Consider the following 19,740-nt stretch of genomic DNA (forward strand, 5'->3'; position numbering starts at 1 on the left):
TAAGTCAGTTCTAAAGCAAATAATTAAACTTTATTTTCTCATTTTTTCTTGAAATAGAAACATCCTGTCACATTTGGAATAATTATAAAAGCTCAATCCTATGTAGTTTCATCAAATGTGAAACTTTAAATAAAACATGTTCTCCTTGTCCCATCCCATCATCTCACAGACATACGCAACTGTCCTAAAGAACAAATGTCATGTTTTGGAAACATATGCTATTTACAAGCATGTAAATATACTGAATTTTAGCAGACATCTGTTTTGAAATTCCCAGTATGTTGTGTATACTTTAATTCCCTTATTTCTCCCAAAGTATTCCAAATTTGTAATAATGGATGTATATTTAATTTTAAAATTTTACCGTCTGTTCCAATAGGATATTTTAGTAACTGTAGAGGCTTACAAGAATCTTACTTTCAATATAATGTTATCTTTAACTAAAGTCAAAAGTTATATTTAGAGGCAGAGGAAATTTCTGTTCCTTTCCATTACTTCTGCCATATGCCTCAAGCTATTTCCTATAATAGAAATGACGGCTTACTTGTTGATATTTTTTCTCTCCAATGGACATTTTTAGTTTTTTGATATTAATTTGCTGATCTCAGAGAAATGATAATATTTCTTTGGAATGCCCCCCCAAATGTTTTCAGTATTGCATGAGAAAATTATGATAATTTTTGTGAACTTGAAAATATTTCATAAAACTAAGTTTGGTAATTAGAAGTACTGTCTTGTAGTGTTGGTCCATAGAATGATATGCTTTTGTGGTGCTTTCAAATCTGTAGTATAGGGCTGGGGTTGTGGCTCAGAGGTAGAGCACTCACCTAGCATGTGCGAAGCCCTGGGTTCGATCCTCAGTACCACATAAAAATAAATAAATAAAATAAAGATATTTTGCCCAACTACAACTAAAAAAATAAATATTTTTAAAAAGTCAGTATTATGTACCACATTTTTGTATCACTCACATGATCTTAAGAAAACTAGGCAGAATGTAGAATGAAGAATTTGAAAAGAGCTATAAAGGAGTATTTAGTTTAAAAATTCCCATTTTTAGTAAACAACTTTTGTTATTCTAAAAAATAAAAAGAGAGGATTTTTGAAATGTTATTGCCAAAATTATCTTTTTTTCTGCCATAAAATAGAAGCTAAAAGTAGACTAAAGCATAATATATTTTTATAGCTTTCTCTCCAAGATTACAGAATTTCTGTATAAATCTCATTATGTAAAATATGCCTTCCCTGTAGTTAACTACATGGTATAGGGAGAAACTAATTGGAATTGTTTAAATCAGTCAATATGTTTGAAACTATTTGGGGGCATTCTTAGCCTTTTAAAGCAAACTATATAATTCAGTTTGTTACCTACTGCTCAGAACTTTTGATCAATAAACAGAAATCCAATATAACATTAAAAAGTGCAATTTTAGGGAAAACATGATGACCACTCATTACCATGTAAAAAGGTGTCTCAAAGAGAAAATCAGCCAGTGGCACTGAAAGATAAAAATTTCACAACAAAGAAATTCTTATCAACATTTTAGACATTGACAGAAACTAAATTTAATATAAACAGAAGTGATGGATAATGAGGATTCTAAAATAAATTATTTTATATTAGTTTAAATAGTCTTTCTACCAGCATCTTTTGGGGAAAATATCTTCTAGCTTTAACTATTTTAAAATAATAATAATAATAATAATAATAATAATAATAATAATAGTAAATATGAATGCTAGAACATTTTCCCTTAAGAACATTACAATTGGCAGCATCATAACCATTTAGTAAAGAAAACTTCAGGTTTCTTTAATTTGGCTGGGAAACAGATTTTTCCATTTGTGGAGAATTTTTTGTAATGATCAATATCTATGATCATGTGACTGACTTTTGGATAAACACATCCCTGTGCATACATCTGGACACCACTGGCCCTCAGAGTTAAATGTGTTAGAAGATGGCACCATAAGTCAGGGAATCTGCCAAAGATCAAAACATTTTTGGGAATTATCTTAAATCCAACCCCACTCATTTTTAACCCCACACTCTAAAGATCCTCAAAGAAAACAACTTCTCATCCTTTGAAAAGGATCTGGTTTTCAAGAATAGCTGAAAAAGACCCTAATGTTTTTAAAGTTTGGTGTGTAAAATAATGGATCGGATTGGTCCACAAGGCTCAAAATAAATCTCTAGCATTCATCTGTGCAAAAGGAAATACTGTGAAAGGTCTTTTCAGTAAACAGAAGTACATTAGCTGGATGTCTATCCTGAGGGTGCAGCTATGGAAAATAGTAAAAATGTACTGAGATAAGGAAAAAAAAAATTTAACCAGAACTTACCACAGTAGGTGGGGCAGGGGAGGGTGCAGGGGTGGGAGGATGTGGTTAAAATATCTGGATACCTGGGTGAGATGAAAGTCACCAGCAAGGAGGACTTTGGCCAACCAGAACACTTCTGTGCCTTTTATGCCCTCTTCTATTTTGCCTTTCACTAAATAAAAGTTGAGAAACAAGTTAATGATATTGTGTATGCCCCCCCACAATTAAGATACTTTCTTTCCATTAGTGGCCCAACCTTCTTGATCAACAGAAATAATATAGATGTTTTCAAAAATTAAAATGTTATTGGAAGAAACATATAGAGTATCAAAAACCATACTAAGAGGAATAAACATTTAAAATATAGGTTTTAAAAATGTGATAACTTTGTTCATGCCATTAGAAGGAAATATATGGTCCATTTGCAGAGAAGAGCAAAATTCTTAATTTAATGAAGCACTTTTCTAAAGACAAGAAAATTCTTTAGTTCTATGCATTGCTATGTAACAGCAGCTCTGAAAGTGGCTTAGATCTCTAGTGAGCATTAAATCTGTTTAAACCTTTTCCATGACTCAACCTTTGTGAGTGACTAGGTTTTGGGACTTTGACTTTTGAATCCAGTATACCCAGATATGTGGGAACCCAACATGGAGGTTATATAATTCAATATTGTCAGGTAAATGGGAGCAAATGTGAAAATAGGTCATATCCAGATGAGCATCCTTATAATGATATTTGTTAGGGAATCAAGGAAGAGGCAACAAACACACATCAAACACCTGCTGTATTCTAGGAAACATGTTATGTTCTAAAGTTCCATAGATGACTAAGGAAAGTCTGATCCCAGGATCCCACCGTCTAGTGAGAAAGATAGACCAAGCAAGAGAAACTTTGATAAAATTCTTGGTCTGTAACGATTTTTCATTTTTTAGAAACATTTTTCAGAGAAAAACACATATCATTGAAACTGAATTTCCATATTCTATTGGTGTCTTTGATCTGTTATGTGGTCTTATTCCCCTCATTTTAAAGGTCAGCTGAAACTATCAAATGTCCTTTAAGTCTCAAAGTACCTATATGGGACATAATTTATATTGTCTTCTTGTGCTAATTAAAAAATTCTTAGTCAATAACTACAAAGTAATAAAATGTATTAAAAATACATGTTAACATGTACATAGAATGATAAAAAGGGCATTCAGTGGGGAGTTAACATAGAATTCTGTCACTATTTGACAACTTGCCCCAAATTATTCAGTGTTTTTGAGTCTCTATGCCAATTTGAGTATGTAATTAGACTTTTTAAGAATAAGTATTTTTGTCTTCATCTTATGGCTGTATAATATGCTCATTTGTTTATTTTAATAGTAAACATCATTCATTCTATAAAATATTACATACCTGTGTATATTTATATTGTTAATGTCTGACATTTTTGATAATTTAGTTCATTTTTCAAAAATCTATGTGTCTGTAGACATTTTTCCAGAAGCAATTTTACTGTCTTTGCATTTGTGTAATTCACTCATGGCTAAAAACTTCACGGCTGGAATGCTGCAGCTGTTTAACAGTTTCAAGGCAGCACTAAAAACTAGTTTTAAGACAGGAAACTGGGAAGAGTAGCGTATTTAATTGGAGTTGCAGAGGGGATATTAAAAAAACACCTAAATTGATTTTGATCCAAAATTATCTAGTTAATACTCTAACTGATTTTTTTTTAAAGTAAGCTCTAAAGCTACTAAAGTATTGATGGTAAATAAATTGTCGAAACAGTTCTACAAATGAAACATTCTGTCAGTTGTTCTCTGCATCAATCTCCAATAACCATTTAGGATTAATACGAAAGAGAGGTTCCTTGTAAATTAAGTCAAAAAGGAGTAATTCTGAAAAGAATAGTACGTTTATATCATGCCTTAGGTGGAAAGTAGATGTCTCCCAGCAGGATGAGAAGTGATGAGAGTGATAAGTGATAAGAGAAGTGATGTGATTCATGAAGATCACTAGGTCAAATCCTAGATTTCTACTTTTATTAATCATATCAAAGATTGCTTATTTTCATCTCTTCATTTACCATAGGTACTTTTTGAAAATTTAAGTCATTCAATTTTCAATTTTCTGCAGATATGTAAACATAAAGAGAAAATAACCCGAGAGTGAAGATTTGAAAAATTGCTTGAAGGAACCTTTTGTATAATGAAGAAACTTTCTTCTCTCTCTCTCTCTCTCCCCCCTACCCCCTCCCCACCATGGAGGCATATAATAATTTTCAAGTAACTTCTTTGGGGGAGAAAAGGTTGTAAAGAATATAATGAGTAGTTTTAAATTGCTAAAATATACGGATTTTGTTATACATTTAATAAAGAATAATCTCATTTGAGTAGAAACAGAATAATGCCTGAATAAAGTTATTTTTTCAACTACCATTCCAGTAAATCAAGCCATCACATGATCCTATTGCTCAAAGAATAAATTGACCAATTAATATGTTTTAAAATAAAAAAAAATGTGAATTATTAACTAAATACAGTTAACTAACTTAACTAAATACTGTAAATTAACACCATTTTATTTTCTGTTTGTTCATTTAAAATGTAGAATGGGGGGGGGGGACATAACCACATCCTCTAGAATTATTCTCTTTAGCTAAGGGAAATAAAAATGGAACAGGATCTAGAAAATTATAGTCTTAGTAGTAGAAGAGGTCATTTATCGGATTCCAAAATCAAAGTATAAATCTTTTAACAATTAATTCAAACATGTCATAATGACATATATTTAATGAATAACTTGAGCTAAGGTATTTCACTTTCACAGGATTTATTGAGAAATATAATACTCAACTGTAATGGAGTCTTGACTTTTGGCTGAAATCCTTTCTCAGCCCACAAGTCACCTGTGGAGAGAACACAGTTACCTGCTGGTCACATTAAGGAAGGTTTAGAAGAGCTTGCATACCCATGTCTATTTAGATTAATCAATTTTAAAGAATAAATTCATATAAAGGCATTTTTGATGAAATAAACTGCCATGCATATAATAGGTATCAGAACTCAAATTGAAGAAACCTTTTTTTTCATATTCTCCAAATATAGCATTTTACATAAAGTTAAAGACATAAGAACTAATTATTTAATAGAGTTACAATTTTGTGCTTAAAAATCTGTCAGGTTCTGCTAGTTGATTTAAATATTTCTATGGAGAATAAGAAACCTAGAAAGGTTTAAAAGCTACTCGTGTTTTAGTTTTTTATAATTCCCACAGAGTTTACTTTGAAATACATTTTTGTTTACTATTTTATTTACCCCTCTTCCACCATCTTAATCATTTAAACATTTTTTGACTATAAACTCAGTACTTATTAAAATCTCATGGGGAATAAAATAGTATTATATACATCATTTCACATGGATTGATGCAAAAAACATTTGGTGTCCTGTTGATTGAAGGAACAGATGCTTGTATAATTTATGAAGCTAGAAATACATCCACAATATCTTCTAAAAATAGAAAGGTATTCTAATAGCATAGTTAGTGGAGAATGCTGTTAAAAGCTTGGGAGACCCTAAGTTATAGACTGAATTCTTAATGAAGCATAGAAAACTTGAAAGATGTTTTCAATATTCTAAAAATATAATTATAATATAATTATAAACACTTTTCCTATAGTGTAACATGGTACAATAATAAAATAATAACACATTGTTTCATTTAAAAAATTTAAAAGCTTAGTGTTTGCTTCTCTGATTATGTGTTTCAGGTGTCCTTTTTTGGTAAATTTTAACAATTTAGAGAAGCAAGGTATTTTCCTCTTTACAAAGATGCAGTATATTTTCCCCTAAAAAAAACTTATTTTCTCTAATACACATATTGCTAATAATTTTCAAGAGATTAATTTGCATTTTAATTATAACACGAGACAAACTCTATTACTAATATGGAAGTATTTACTGGAAAGTAATTTGAAAATCACTTAATAAGTTAACATGTCTATCCTTTGTAGTTTGAGGGAGTAATCAACCATTAGTACAAAGTCTTGGATCAAGGACGCTCCATTTCTTTGCTAAAAATAAATGCTGCTCATGCTGACACTGGCAAGAGTTTGTAGAAAGCATAGTGTTATACTATCGACAAAATTGATCTTCATTATGAAAAAGAATCCATTGCTATTAGAATCGTTAATTCTACTCAGCTTGCTCTGAACTTCACACTACCATGTGCTTTCCTCTATAAAAGAGAGAATTTTTGTATGAAAAGAGATTTTTTTTGTTTCTAAATTGGCTCTCTAAATGATCGAATACCCAAAAAGAAATAGCTTCTTTTGATAGCCCAATATAAGCTTATGTGCTTTGGAAAAATGTAGTGATGTAATGTTTTCTTCTTTCTTTCCTTTCTCTCCCTTCCTTCCGTTCTTCCTTTTTGTTTCAGGAAGATGTCTAAACTTCAGAGGGGAAAAAAAAAGAATGAAAGAAAAGAAAGGCACTGAAACAGTTTTCCTAGAGCAAACCTTGAAATATCTTTTTTTTAAAAGTGGAAACTTGATAAATGTCTAAAAATACAGCAATATTTAAACACTTGTTTTATCCTCTGTAGATCCAATGGCATCCTGATTTGATTTAAAATAGTTTAGGACATATGCTCAAGGACAAGAACCTATTTTGAAAGGTGAAGAAGAGCAGTCATCCTGAATTCTCTCTAGTCCTCATCCTCTGTGTGAATGTTGAAGATTAACAGAGATGCTTTAGGTTAATCAAGGGCTCCTAACTTTAGAGGAGTTTTAGATTAATTGTAACTTTTAAGTAGACATCAATCCTCTTCAGAACTCCCTGTCTTAGAAGAGCTCTCCTTGCCTGTCAGTCACCACCACCTACCAGGTAGGAAAGTCAAGCAGCAAGACTAACACACGGTTGCATCTTACTGGGGAATGTTATTGTGCCATTGTTAAAAAAAAAAAATCATATATCTTGAGGCTACTTAGAAAAAAGCCTTATGTGCTTATGGGTGTGTGTGTGTGTGTGTGTGTGTGTGTGTGTGTGTAAGTTTTAGAACTGGGACGGCAGCTCTTTTTGAAGGGAAGAAGCATTAGATTCTTGGTAGACCTGGATTTAATCTCTGTCCCAATAATAAGGAGTATCATTATGTATTACAGAATGTCCATTAACAAAGGGTTATTCAGAACTTGAACTGTTATATCTGATAATTATATTATGAGGCAGATTTTATCCAGGAAACTAAAGCTTACATAAGTTATATAACCAAACTGGTGAGTGGCAGATCTCAGGCCCATTGCTACAATTCTATTGCTTTGTTTAGTGATTATATCAACCTGCCCAATAAAGTGTACCTTTTAGGGGCTGGGATTGTGGCTCAGTGGCAGAACGCTTGCCTAGCATGTGTGGAGGTACTGGGTTCAATTCTTAGTATCATGAATCAATCAATAAAATAAATGTCATTGACAACTAAAAAATGTTTTTAAAAAAGTGTACCTTTTAGATTGCTGCATTCACAGGCTCAGAAAAAAATTTATACATATATATGTATATATGTGTGTGTATGTGTATATATATATAGTTTGTGTGTATACATTCACTATTGAAAAGTGTTAATCCAGCTTATGATAATAAATGGTTAATATAGCAAAAATATCAATATTTCTATGCTCTTATTAAAAATGATGCTTATGTTGGAGTTATGGTGGTTCATATTTTAACCTTTTCTATTAAGCTTAAATATTTGAGCTTTTATAGTTTTTAAGTAATCACAAAGACTTTTTAAATTATATCTAATCTGTAATAAGAATATAATGTGAATTTCTTACATATAAATCCAGTTAATATAGATATTGAAAATAAATCAATTTTTTTAAATACCTGGCAATTATGCCAAATAGTACAAAGGTTATGCTGGAAATTCTTCCTTTCTCCAGAGCAAATTCATAAGCCATTTTATGGAGTGAGTAATGTAAATGCATTTCCACAGTTTTCTGGGAAAGAAAACTTTCAGACCTTTAGCTGTCAACAGGAGGAAGGGTTATCAGTAATTACAAAGCTATTAGAAAAAAAAAAATTATAGTCCTCTCTGGAAGCCAGCATTTCAGTAGTAAAAGATGTCCACTCTGAGCCAAGCTTTGGCATGACATGCCCTGATTTTCCTTTTTGCTCAGTGGAAAACCATATCCAAGTTCTCAACTTGGCTGTCTGTTGCATTTAGTCAGTTTTGACCTCTGATGTTTCTGCTGCTTCTATCGAAGAAACGAGAAACCCCAATAATTATAACTATTCAGAATGAGCATTTCTGTATTGGGAACTTGAACTGCATCATTGAAAAGGTAAAAGTGCAAGTCCTCAAACATTCCCTGAAATATCTGATCCTATCAAAGGAGTAATTCTTCTAAGAAAATGGAGATGGACCTGAGCAAGAGGCCTAGGAACCCCTAAATCACTTGTTAAGCTGGAATTTCATTTATGATGAGTTTCAGAGATAGTGTTAACGTTTTGGAGAAGGAGGAAACAGCAAAAAAAAATGTACTTTTAAGTGTGACATTTCATGTCTTTCATTTTGGAAAGATTCACTTTCCTAACAGAAAAATCAAACTGATTAAACTAAAATTTACTCATAGGTAGGTGCTGCCCCCCAATTTTTCAATGAACTAGAATTAAGGATAAAATGCGACTGTAGAAAGTCTCATCTCCTCTCATTTGTCCAGATCAATGCCCACATGCCCAATTTAGGTCAAGGCATCAGGCAGAGGAAAGGGCTGGAGCCTGACACTGGAATGCTCTATTTCACACACTTGCCCTCTGGAAGGACTGGCAGCGGCAGTCACTTAAATTAAATACAGGTCATCAAGCAAGATATATAATCTATTTCTAAAACAGACAACTTCAGCATCCCAAATCCCTATGGCCTTTTACTGAGGCATGTGGCACTACTTCTTCATGTTCCTCTGTCAATTCATGTTAAAGTTTGCTTTGTTTAAAAGTGGTATTTCATGTATTCTGTGACCCTTTTGCTCAAAGCAAAGAAATTGCTTTGGTTTATTTATGACCTACTAACCTTAAGCAAAACCAAAATGCTTAATGTTTCCACAAGTCAAGGGATGAGAAACAAAAATCTAAAATAAATCTGACCTTGATGCAAATCAGTCTTATCCTGCCCACGCAAACCTCCAAAATTAGGAAGAGGGGCATAAGGGGATACTCATCCATAAAAGACCTATTTCTTGTGGCTCTTTTCATTCAGTGAAAACAATATAAGAATGGAGATTGCTACAACTAATTTAGAATTCTGGAATTTGAATATGATGTTAAAAATGTAATGCTGCATACTTTCTAATAGAAAACATCAAATCTCAGTACTGTGAAACCTAAATAATTAAAAGATAAATTATTTGTAGTCAAAGACCAGGTCATGAAAATAAAGATGTAGAAGAGAGAGGATTAGGAAATATAAGATAGTGATTAAAAGCCCACTTGAATAAGCAGAAAATAGAATCAGCAAATGTAACAATTTTTCTGATGATTCAAAAATAATTTAGTATATAGAACCCTGAAGTATATCCTCTTCTCTGACATTAGAGTAAATGCAGCAAGAATACAAAAAATTTATATACTCTTATGGAGAATTTAACTGTTATGAGATTTTTTTATCTTCAACAAACTGTGTGTGTGAAACACATCCAGTTTAATCCAGGGAAACTAGAAAGAATTAATTACTCTGTTTACTATTACTATTCTATGTGCAAATGACAAGATATATAATGCAATCTGTTACTGTTGGAAATGAATCATTTATGACTTTTAAGAATTTTACATTAATTTTATTCAAGAGTTTTATTTTAATAATTTGAAAATTTGAGGCATAAGTTAATAATATTTTGCAAAAATTACTGGGGGAATGTTTTACAAAACAAATAATAACATGGATATGCATTGTAATTAATTGTAGCAACCCTGGAGCTTTGCTCATTAGTAGGTCAAATGCATATTTTGCATTCAGGCAAAATACAGGGTTTGAAGTCTTGTATCAGAGCATCCCTGTTATACAAATGTTAGCAGATGTAGTGAGAGATCAATAGGCATGATTGAAAAAATGGTTATATATTGAACTGACACTAACGCCACAATGTGCAGGCAGAGAAACAGGAGTGATATGCCTTCAGGTGGAATTGATAATGCAAACAAATGAGCCCTTAGTCCCATGATAATGTTCTTTCCACACCAGCACAAGAAATGCCTATTGATAAAGCATTTTTTTAACTAGTTGTACTCTGCAGGAAAAAAAGTGATTATTTCAAAAGAATGACACAATGCAAAATTCAGATTAATCACCACTGTTTATTCTATTACTATTTGTTGCCTCAATACATGCTTTTAGTAGATCACTAGCCCTCATTTTACCAAAACATGTTAGAGAACATTTCCATGTAAAAATTGTATTTCAAAGATATTAAGCAATTACTGCCTTTAAAATATGGTATTGTAAGCGAAGGAAATGTCAGAATATGTAAAAATTTGAAATACATAGTTCACTAATATTTCAGGAACTATTCCATTGATTTGAAAATCTTCAAAGTAGTATTCTAAATTACCGTGGGTTGTCTTACCCACAGATAATTACAATCATATTGGATGTCAGTTGAAGTGTGTCAAATAGTGACTTTCTAGGTTGGTTTCAATATATGCAAGAGAACTTTTGTTTTAATTAATAATAAAAATTATTCAACATGATTATATAAATACATTTAACAGAGTTGAGAATAAATGCTTTAAAATAAGCATTATTCACAAAGCACTCACAGAAAAGAGGTTATAAAAAGAATCCCTGACCTATACACCCATAAAAAGATGTTAGGAGTTTCATATCCAAAACAGTTGGGAATTCATAGCTTCATAGCATGCATAGATTGTATTTACTGTATTAATGAATTTTTTGTGTCATAAATGGAAAAATGGGTTGAGCTGATTTCTTCATTTGTAATTTGTTCAGTTTAAGAATGCTTTGGAACATATTCTAATTTTAAAACCAAATTTTATGATCACATACATTAGACATATAAGTGTAAAAAGGTAATTGACAGTTGTTTAATTTGAGGAAATCTAAGAGAATTCTTTTTAATTTTTGAATATTCTATATGCATAATATATTCTTCAAGCATAGCATTATTTAAATTTTAAGATATTGTTTCAATTTGATATTTCAAATTACTTTGAATAAGAAATTCTCTTTGTAACTGTGGGATAATTCTCTCTCTGGAACTAAACCAAGATCAGCATTTTTTTTTAGCTTGAAGAAACAAAATCCCTTTCTTTCACACATGTGATGTGGAGGCTGGCCAAAGTGTTGGTTGGAAGAATCACCCTTCGTCTCTTCCTCCTTATTTCTTTGAAAAGGCTTAAAATGCATACAACGTGTGACTAAATGTACTTTGTATTTTCTGTCTCCCTCCTCTTTCCATACTTACAGATACTGTAAAGTCAGCAGAATTCTGAGCTTAGAGGTTGCTTCAGTGAACATTCAACGCTGTCGGTGAGTTTGGAATTAAAATCAAAACCATCGACCGTTGATTGTACCCTATGGCTAACCATCAACTGCTCCGTGGCTCCCAGAATTTGCTGAAGACAGAAAACCAAAGCAGGACACTCCAGAACTTTCTCTTCTTCATGCAGAGATTATTTTTCAAAAGGTCACAATCAACATTCATTGCTGTCGGTGGGTTGAGCTGTGTGGACAAGCTCACTGAACAATGAATGCAACTGTGGCCCCGCTTTGTGCTGTCACAATCAACAACATTCCACCTTTCAAAGATGTCCTGAATATGTTGGTATCACTCTTCACCGTCACCTTTCGGGTCTGTTTGAGAGTTCAGGTCGATGTATTCAATCTATATCGTGTGATCAGATTTCAGTGAGAAAGGCACTAGTTCAAAACAGCATGATGCTTCTCTGTACTTCCGTATGTTATAAATAGAGCACATTTTTATAAAAGGTAAACCATTTTGTCCACAGGATCAGTACATCATCATCTGGGTTAACACACCTTCTTCTGTTACAATGGGGTGAGAGGAAGACACCAAGAAGCACCCCAGGATCCATGCCACTGGCACCTCTGTCTTTATAACATTTAAAAGCACCCATTCTCTACATCTTTTGTTAAATTTCCTGGTCCGATTGGGATAGGAACACCAAGTAATTGCATGTTCTGTTTCTCTAGTTGAGGACTCACTCAAATAATTCCTCTTGCCCTCGTATTTGTTAAGGAAGGGAAAAATGTATAAAATAACTTAGTGACTCTCAGAACACATGATCATCATAGAGTCGCTTCATTTCCCTAACTAAATTTCAAAACTCCAACATAAAATTTTACCCATTTCCTTGTGTTTCTTTTTCCAAACACCTAACCTGAATTGTTAAACCTACAACCATGGCCAACAGTGAAGTCACACTCATCTGACTTTTCATGGGTAAGACTATTAATGTCATTGTTTTGTTTAGTTGTTATGTTTGATCCTAGTGGTTTTAAGTTCACCATTCATAATGATTATAGTTACAGTACTAAATGCTTCTAGAGTGTCTGGAGCACCAAGCTGACTTCAATGTTTATTTAAAAAAAGATCTCTCCAATACATGATCCTTCCTGCTCCTTGACCTTTGCAATCTCACATCAGTCTCTTCAGCTCCCCTTATAGAAGCCCATTCCTGGAACCCTGCTCTAGCTTTCATAAGAACCCTAAGACATTTTAGCTCATCCACTGTCTAAACTGCCACACTCTGCCTATTGCTTTCTTCTATTTTCCCATTCTCTTAACCCCAAAGCAACTATCCAAAAGCTTCATTTTTGCTGGGGGAAAAAAAAATCACACAATCATAAGGAAGAATGTTAGGACATATTCATGGGCCTTCAAATGGCTTGGTCCCTCATCTCCACCCTGTTATTTCTTCCACCCTACCACCTAGTAGGTAGCTCAAGTGTGGACCTCCTTTCTCACAGCTCCCCTCCAACATTCTGATTTCAACTGATGCACCGACCTCTTTTTTTGATTGAGAAGCCTTTCCATCTGATTGCTCCCTCCACTTCTTCAGCGATAGCCAACCAATCCATACACTTCTGTCCCCTGGTTGACTCACTTCTTCCCGTCTTGCTCATGACACGGCTTACTCTGTGATATCCCCCTCTTCTCACCATATGGCTCTTTCCATGTAACATGTGGCAAGGTTCAGTTTTGTCTCTTCTCAGAAGAAAACTAAAGACATTTAAGAAAAAACTTCTCTGGACTTGTTTCAGTCTCCCACTACTTATATCTTCTCTTTAAAAGGGTTTAAAAATTGTATGTGGCAGCCTGTACCCTTTCACCTCAACTATCTATAATTTGGCTGCTTCTACCATTCCTTTCTACCCCTTGTATCTACTTTTTTTTTTAATGAACTGAATCACCAGTGGGTTCTGTATTGCCAAATAAATATCAGACTTTTCTGTGAGTTATCCTTACTGAACTCTTATGTGAACTGTCCTAATAGTCCCCTAATCAACTTCGTATCTACTATAAGCAATCTGTTCGATATTTTCCCCACATTATTTTAAGAGGAATATTTTTAAAAATCTAATCATGTTGTGAAACTATAATGCAACCTGAATAAAATATCTTAGTATGTTTAATAGATGGATTATTCTGGTAGAAAAAATGTTATGAATATTAGCCAAGTTGAGAAAAAAGAAATTTATGTATTGCCAAATAAATATCAGACTTCACATAAAGAATATCACATAATCTCTCAAGATTTATTTCAGGACATTAAGCAATTGCAAGCAATTTTTAAAAAATATTTAAAATAGGTGTAATTGGGACATTTATTTACCTTGAAATGGTAAAGATTTTTTTTTTCAATATTAAGACAATTAAAGCAAAAAGACAATAGTGGGAGGATTTGACTACATTAAACACCAAACTATAATTAGAAGGCAAATAGACAAATGGAAAGAATATGAGCAATAGATAAGACCAACAATTTGTATACTGAATATGTAAAAAACTTTAATATAAAAAGCAATAAGGAAAACATTAACAACTCAAGAAATAAGCGAACGATGAAAGTCAACAGAGTAGTCACAGAATAAATGTGAATGGGTGATGTGTATATGATATAAGCTTTTTCTATTTCACTCAACCAAGAATCCAGATTTAAAACAATATGATGTGAGTTTCTTTCGTCAGGCTAAGTGATGAAGCAAATGATAGAGCCTCTAGTGTGGCTGACACGAATGTTTTCATACTAAACTAGGTATGATTGTTTTCTACTTACACTCACTTCTCAGCTTCACTTTTCTTCAATTTTGAACATGTGGCTTACCGTCCCTGCTGTGGCATATTGCACCAGAAATACGCACCTGTCCTAAGGGGACCGATCCATAGGTGTGGCTGAGACTTTCATATTTTCCTTTTTAGGAATTTGAACTAAAAACTGCTGAATCCTTCAGGAGATAGTAGAGGTGTTCCACAAGTATAATGCCATGAGGATCTTGGGAGGAAGAACATTTCGCTTTCTTTCCCTGTCAGTAAATCAGATCTAGAAGATCAGGGAGGAGCAGCAAAAATAGGCAGGTATTAGGTGTGTTGCAGCTCCTAAGGGATGAGTGAAACAGATTTCATTCAAAAAGTTTTAGATCTGGAGCTCATTTTCCCAGCTCTCTTTGCTCTGCTTCTTGATGTCATTTTGGATGCCTATAGGACATTTAATGTCTTGGAAAAAAAGCCCTACTTGATTAGCTGTGGCTGATGTGCATTCTTCACCTTCTCAAGGTTTTTTTTTTTGTGTTGTTTATATATTTATGCACTGACTGAGTTCTTATAAATTTTTGGATATTAACCCATTATCAGATGTCTGGCTTACAAATATTTTCTCTCAACCCCTAGGTTGTCTCTTAACTCATTTTTATTTTTGCAGTGCAGATTGTTCATTTGATGCAATTCCATATTTTTTATTTCTATTTACGTTGTTTGTGCTTTTCAAGTTCTAGGCAAGAAATCTCTGCCCAGACCAATGTTGCAGAACTTTTCCTTATGCTTCCTCTGATAGTTTTATAGTTTCACACCTAAGCCTTTTATCCATTTCGAGTTGATTTTTTTCTATGCTGTGAGATAAGGATCTAATTGTATTCTGTGGGAGTATCAATTTTCTCAGCATGATTTACTGAAGTGATTGCCCTTTGCCATTGTGTGTTCTTGGGAACTTGCCTGAAAAATCAATCGACCAGAAATACTTGGGTTTGTTTCTCAACTTTCTGTTCTGTTCCATTGGTTGATGTGTCTATTTTTAATGCCAGTAACATGATGTTCTTATTATAATAGCTTTATATTTTAAATTTAGAAAGTGTGATTTTTTTTCAATGCATATATGTACATATGTTTGAAGATATACAAAGCAGCATTTTAATTATTTTTATTGGTGCATTATAATTGTATATAAGAGGTAGTATTTATTGTCCCATATTTGTATATGTATATAACATAACTTAATCAATCTCATTTCCTTCTACCTTCCTTTTATTCCCTTCCTTCCTCCCCAATCCACTTGCCTTACGCTGTTAATCTTCCATCACTATTATTATCTATAATTAGTGTGCTATAATTATACATATACTTACATATGTGCTATGATCTATATATACTATAATTTTACACACACACACACGCACGTGCACACACACACACGATTCATTGTGATATATCTGTATATGGTGATAGCAAAATTTGGTAGATTTCATTCCCCCATACCTCCCTATTCCATCCTGTCCTTTCTCCCTCTCAATCTCCTTCCTCTACTCTATTGGTCTCCCTTACATTTTCATAAGACCCTGTCCCTTTTCTATTCCCTTGTTTCTTCTCTGTATATAGTTTCCACATATGAGAGAAAACATTCAACCCTTGGCTTTCTGAGTTTGACTTATTTCACTTAGCATGATGTTTTCTAGTTCCATTTATTCATCTTTAAATAACATAATTTCATTCTTCTTTGTGGCTGAGTAAAACTCCATTGTGTATATATACTATGTTTTCTTTCATTCATCTTTTGACAGAGACCTAAGCTGGTTCTATAACTTGGCTACTTTGAATTGGGCTGCTACAAACATTTGTATGCATGTATCACTCTAAGTATGCTGATTTTAGTTCTTTAGGATAAATACCAAAGAATGAAATATCTGGGTCATCTGGTGATTCTATTTTTTTAATTGAGGAATCTCTATTCTGCTTTCTTAAGTGGTTGTACTAATTTGCAGCTCCACCAACAATGTACATTATTTTAAAAATTTAATAATAGAAGCAAGCTACCTGTCTAAATATGGGGAATGAGGCAGTGAATAATGACATATCATATAACAGGAAGTAATAATAAGTCTAAGATTTAGATTTGTTTTAATGAAAGAAGAGTCTGCTTGTAATTAAATAAAAAATTTTTCAAAAATCACACTGAGGTTTAAATCCAAGTTTAGTAGAGTAGCAATCATGAGGAAATTAATTCACTTTCTTAAGACTCTATTTTTTTTCAACTGTGTAACTGGTATAATAGTCCATACCTGATAGTATTGTTTTCAGGATAAATGAAATATTTCATGTGATCACTTTAGCATTGTGTTTACCACTTAACGTTTGGTCATTTTTCTTCTCATATTTATTTTATCTTCTATATTTCTAATATAAAAATTTGTTGCTTTTATCCTTTTATGTAATTGAAAGCCATTAAAAGATTGTCTTTTTTTAAAAAAAATTCTCATTATTAAATTTCAAATTCTTTTGTTTAGTGAAATAAAAGACCTACAGCCTGTTGGAATTCCAAAACCCTCGAGCATTGACAACAGTATTTAAAATATTAATTGTTATAAGTCTTTATTCTGATTTAAATACACACACATAAACACATACATACAAACTACATTGTGAGAGTTTTACAAAAGTGCTTTATGTAATGTCATCTTAATTCTAAATATGATGATAAATTAAAATCCGAAAACTTAAAGTAAATATAAGGAAGCTACTTTGAAATGTTAAGTCTATTATTTACTGATCACTTATATTTTTAAAAAAGAGTCTACATGCTTTATATAAAATAAGATAAAATTTCTTTTAAAAATTTCTTTTAATAATGTAATTTTAATATATATAAACTTGAATTCATGGGATAAGAAAACATTAAAAATTGTATTATTACTCATTTGATTTTGAATGTTGCCTTTGATTTTTATAACGCATTACTTTTATCAGTTATAAGCTTTCTCAGCTTTTGAATGAAAGATGGGAAGAAAGAATTCGGGCACAACTCACATACCAGAATGTGCTCTTAAGTAATATTGGGCTTCAGGTACTCAAGTCAATAACACCAAGATATAAGGAAGGTATATGGAAAATTGAAATGTATTCAAATATGCAAAGAAAGTATTGTTATAGTTGGGATATTTAATGAATAATTATTCTTCAGATTGTTCAGACAGAGGAGATTCTCTAATGCCTATTTGGCATTTTCTTCAAGATCAGTCATTTGTAAACTTCTTAAGAACTTTCTTTAATTTCTAACTAATTTTACCTCTCCATTTTTTTTTAATTTGCACCTATTTCTCTGTGCTTTATTTTATTTTGTTTTAAGTTGATAAAATGCACTTATTTACTGTCCTAAAATGATACAGGTCTTAGTTTACAAAAAAAAAAAAAAATCATAATACCAGTTATGCTTAAGTTTTGGTGAGTTTGCAAAAGAAAGTTAAATGGAATTCTAATTTACTTTGTTAAATACACAATAATCCAGGTACATTGTCTTTTTTAGTCCTCACAAAAACCCCTCGAGAAAGATTTTTTTTTAAATGGGACAAGATAGTAATAATATGCGCAATGTCACAGAACTGGTACGAAGGTGGTTTAAGCTGTACTGTGCGGTTCGTATTCAAATTTTGAGACTCTAGCTTCTAGTGAATAACTTTTCTAAAAAAAATAAAGCTATAATATATTCCTTTTAAAACAGAAGCTCAGTCTGAATTTTCTTTCTCTGGGATTTAGGTTAAATGTGAAGGCATGACTGAATAATAAGGTTTGTATTCACAGACTCTATGTTTGGAAAGATGACACTAGAATCAGATGACTTAGACTGATTTTTCTTTTTATAAGTGAAAATAATCTCCAAGTCAGAGACTTTACTCATTTCTTTTTGTTGTTGTTTTGTTTTGTTTCTTTTGCTTTTCTAAACTGAGAACCAAGAACAATGTTAAACATGTTGTAGGAGCTTAATAAATATTAGTTGAATGAGTAATTCAGATACCGAACATATCTGTTCAGTAAGCAGCATCTACAGTGACTACCTTATATAATCCCATGCTTTAGGCCAGATGTTGTGAATTGTGGATTTCTCAGAAAACTACACTTACAATAGTTGCATGTATTTTTAGACTGTGGAGTCCTAACATTTATTTATATTTTTATAATATGTGAGTTTAGTCACTCTATTTCTTCAAATATAAGAAACTACTAATGGTAAAATAAACCATCCGTGTGTGAGGAAGAATTGAAAGGAAAGGAGGGAGGGAAAGGAAGGAAAGAAGGAAAGACAGAAAGAAGGAAGGGAAAGAAAGAAGGAAGGCTGCACATTCTAATTTTCAAACATCATTCATTGTAAAACACATCTCTGTTTTAGAAATGTTAACGTGAAAAAGACGAATCTTAGAATTCATGTTATACAGTATTTATTTATCAACATTTATGGGCTGCATTGTTATATTAAACATGAAAGATAATTAAGCCTGAAAAAGTGATGCATGTAAAAATATTATGGAAAAGTTTTGGAAATAATTTAATTTGGAATGCTTTCACTTTACAGGAATGTTAAAGATTTCTATGACTATAAGTTAAGGCTTAGTAAGAAGAGATGACATTTATGTATCCGTCAAACTTGTGTTTCTACAAATCCTTTCTTACTTTACCCAGTGGTGACACAATCTAATTTCAACAGATCTTAATCACATTTTTCAAGTCACTCTCCTGCCCTTTTTGGACAAATTTACTCATTCTTCCTGCTTGCTCCCTCTAAGAAAGAGACCATGAATATGTTCAGAGTTTCTTATCCAGCCCCTACAAATTTTCCTGAAACATCAACACCAAGTAATAAGAATAAAAGATTTCACTGTGTTCAGTTCCTGAGTCTCTCTAAGCCCTGGACAGACAGCTTGGACCTGTGAACATAAAGCCTTAGCTAGTGGCGCCAAATCACACAAAGCCATTTTTAAGATGCCGGGTCTGTGCTATCAATCCTCTTACCTTAGGCAACCCCCCTCCTGCTGGTTAAGTGCTAACACATGCTCTACAATTGCAAGAAGGGATATGGTTTACAGATTAAAATTAGATGCAGAATTAAATTGCTTGAACACAGCAAAATAGAAAGGAGT

At 32.5% G+C, this 19,740-nt stretch overlaps 1 long non-coding RNA gene across 1 annotated transcript in view; it reads left to right on the forward strand.

Moving 5' to 3' along the window:
- Nucleotides 1-19,500, forward strand: part of LOC124106893 (uncharacterized) — a 79,371-nt gene extending 59,871 nt beyond the window's left edge. Inside the window, exon 3 of the long non-coding RNA XR_006856222.2 lies at nt 11,785-19,500. This is a non-coding gene — a long non-coding RNA (uncharacterized LOC124106893). The remainder of the gene's footprint in view (nt 1-11,784) is intronic.
- The last annotated feature ends 240 nt before the right edge of the window (nt 19,501-19,740 follow it).

This window comes from Marmota monax, unplaced genomic scaffold (genome assembly GCF_021218885.2).
Source record: "Marmota monax isolate L192 unplaced genomic scaffold, Marmota_monax_Labrador192_F-V1.1 WCK01_AAM20220418_F8-fsc00099, whole genome shotgun sequence".
Taxonomy (NCBI): Eukaryota; Metazoa; Chordata; class Mammalia; order Rodentia; family Sciuridae; genus Marmota; species Marmota monax.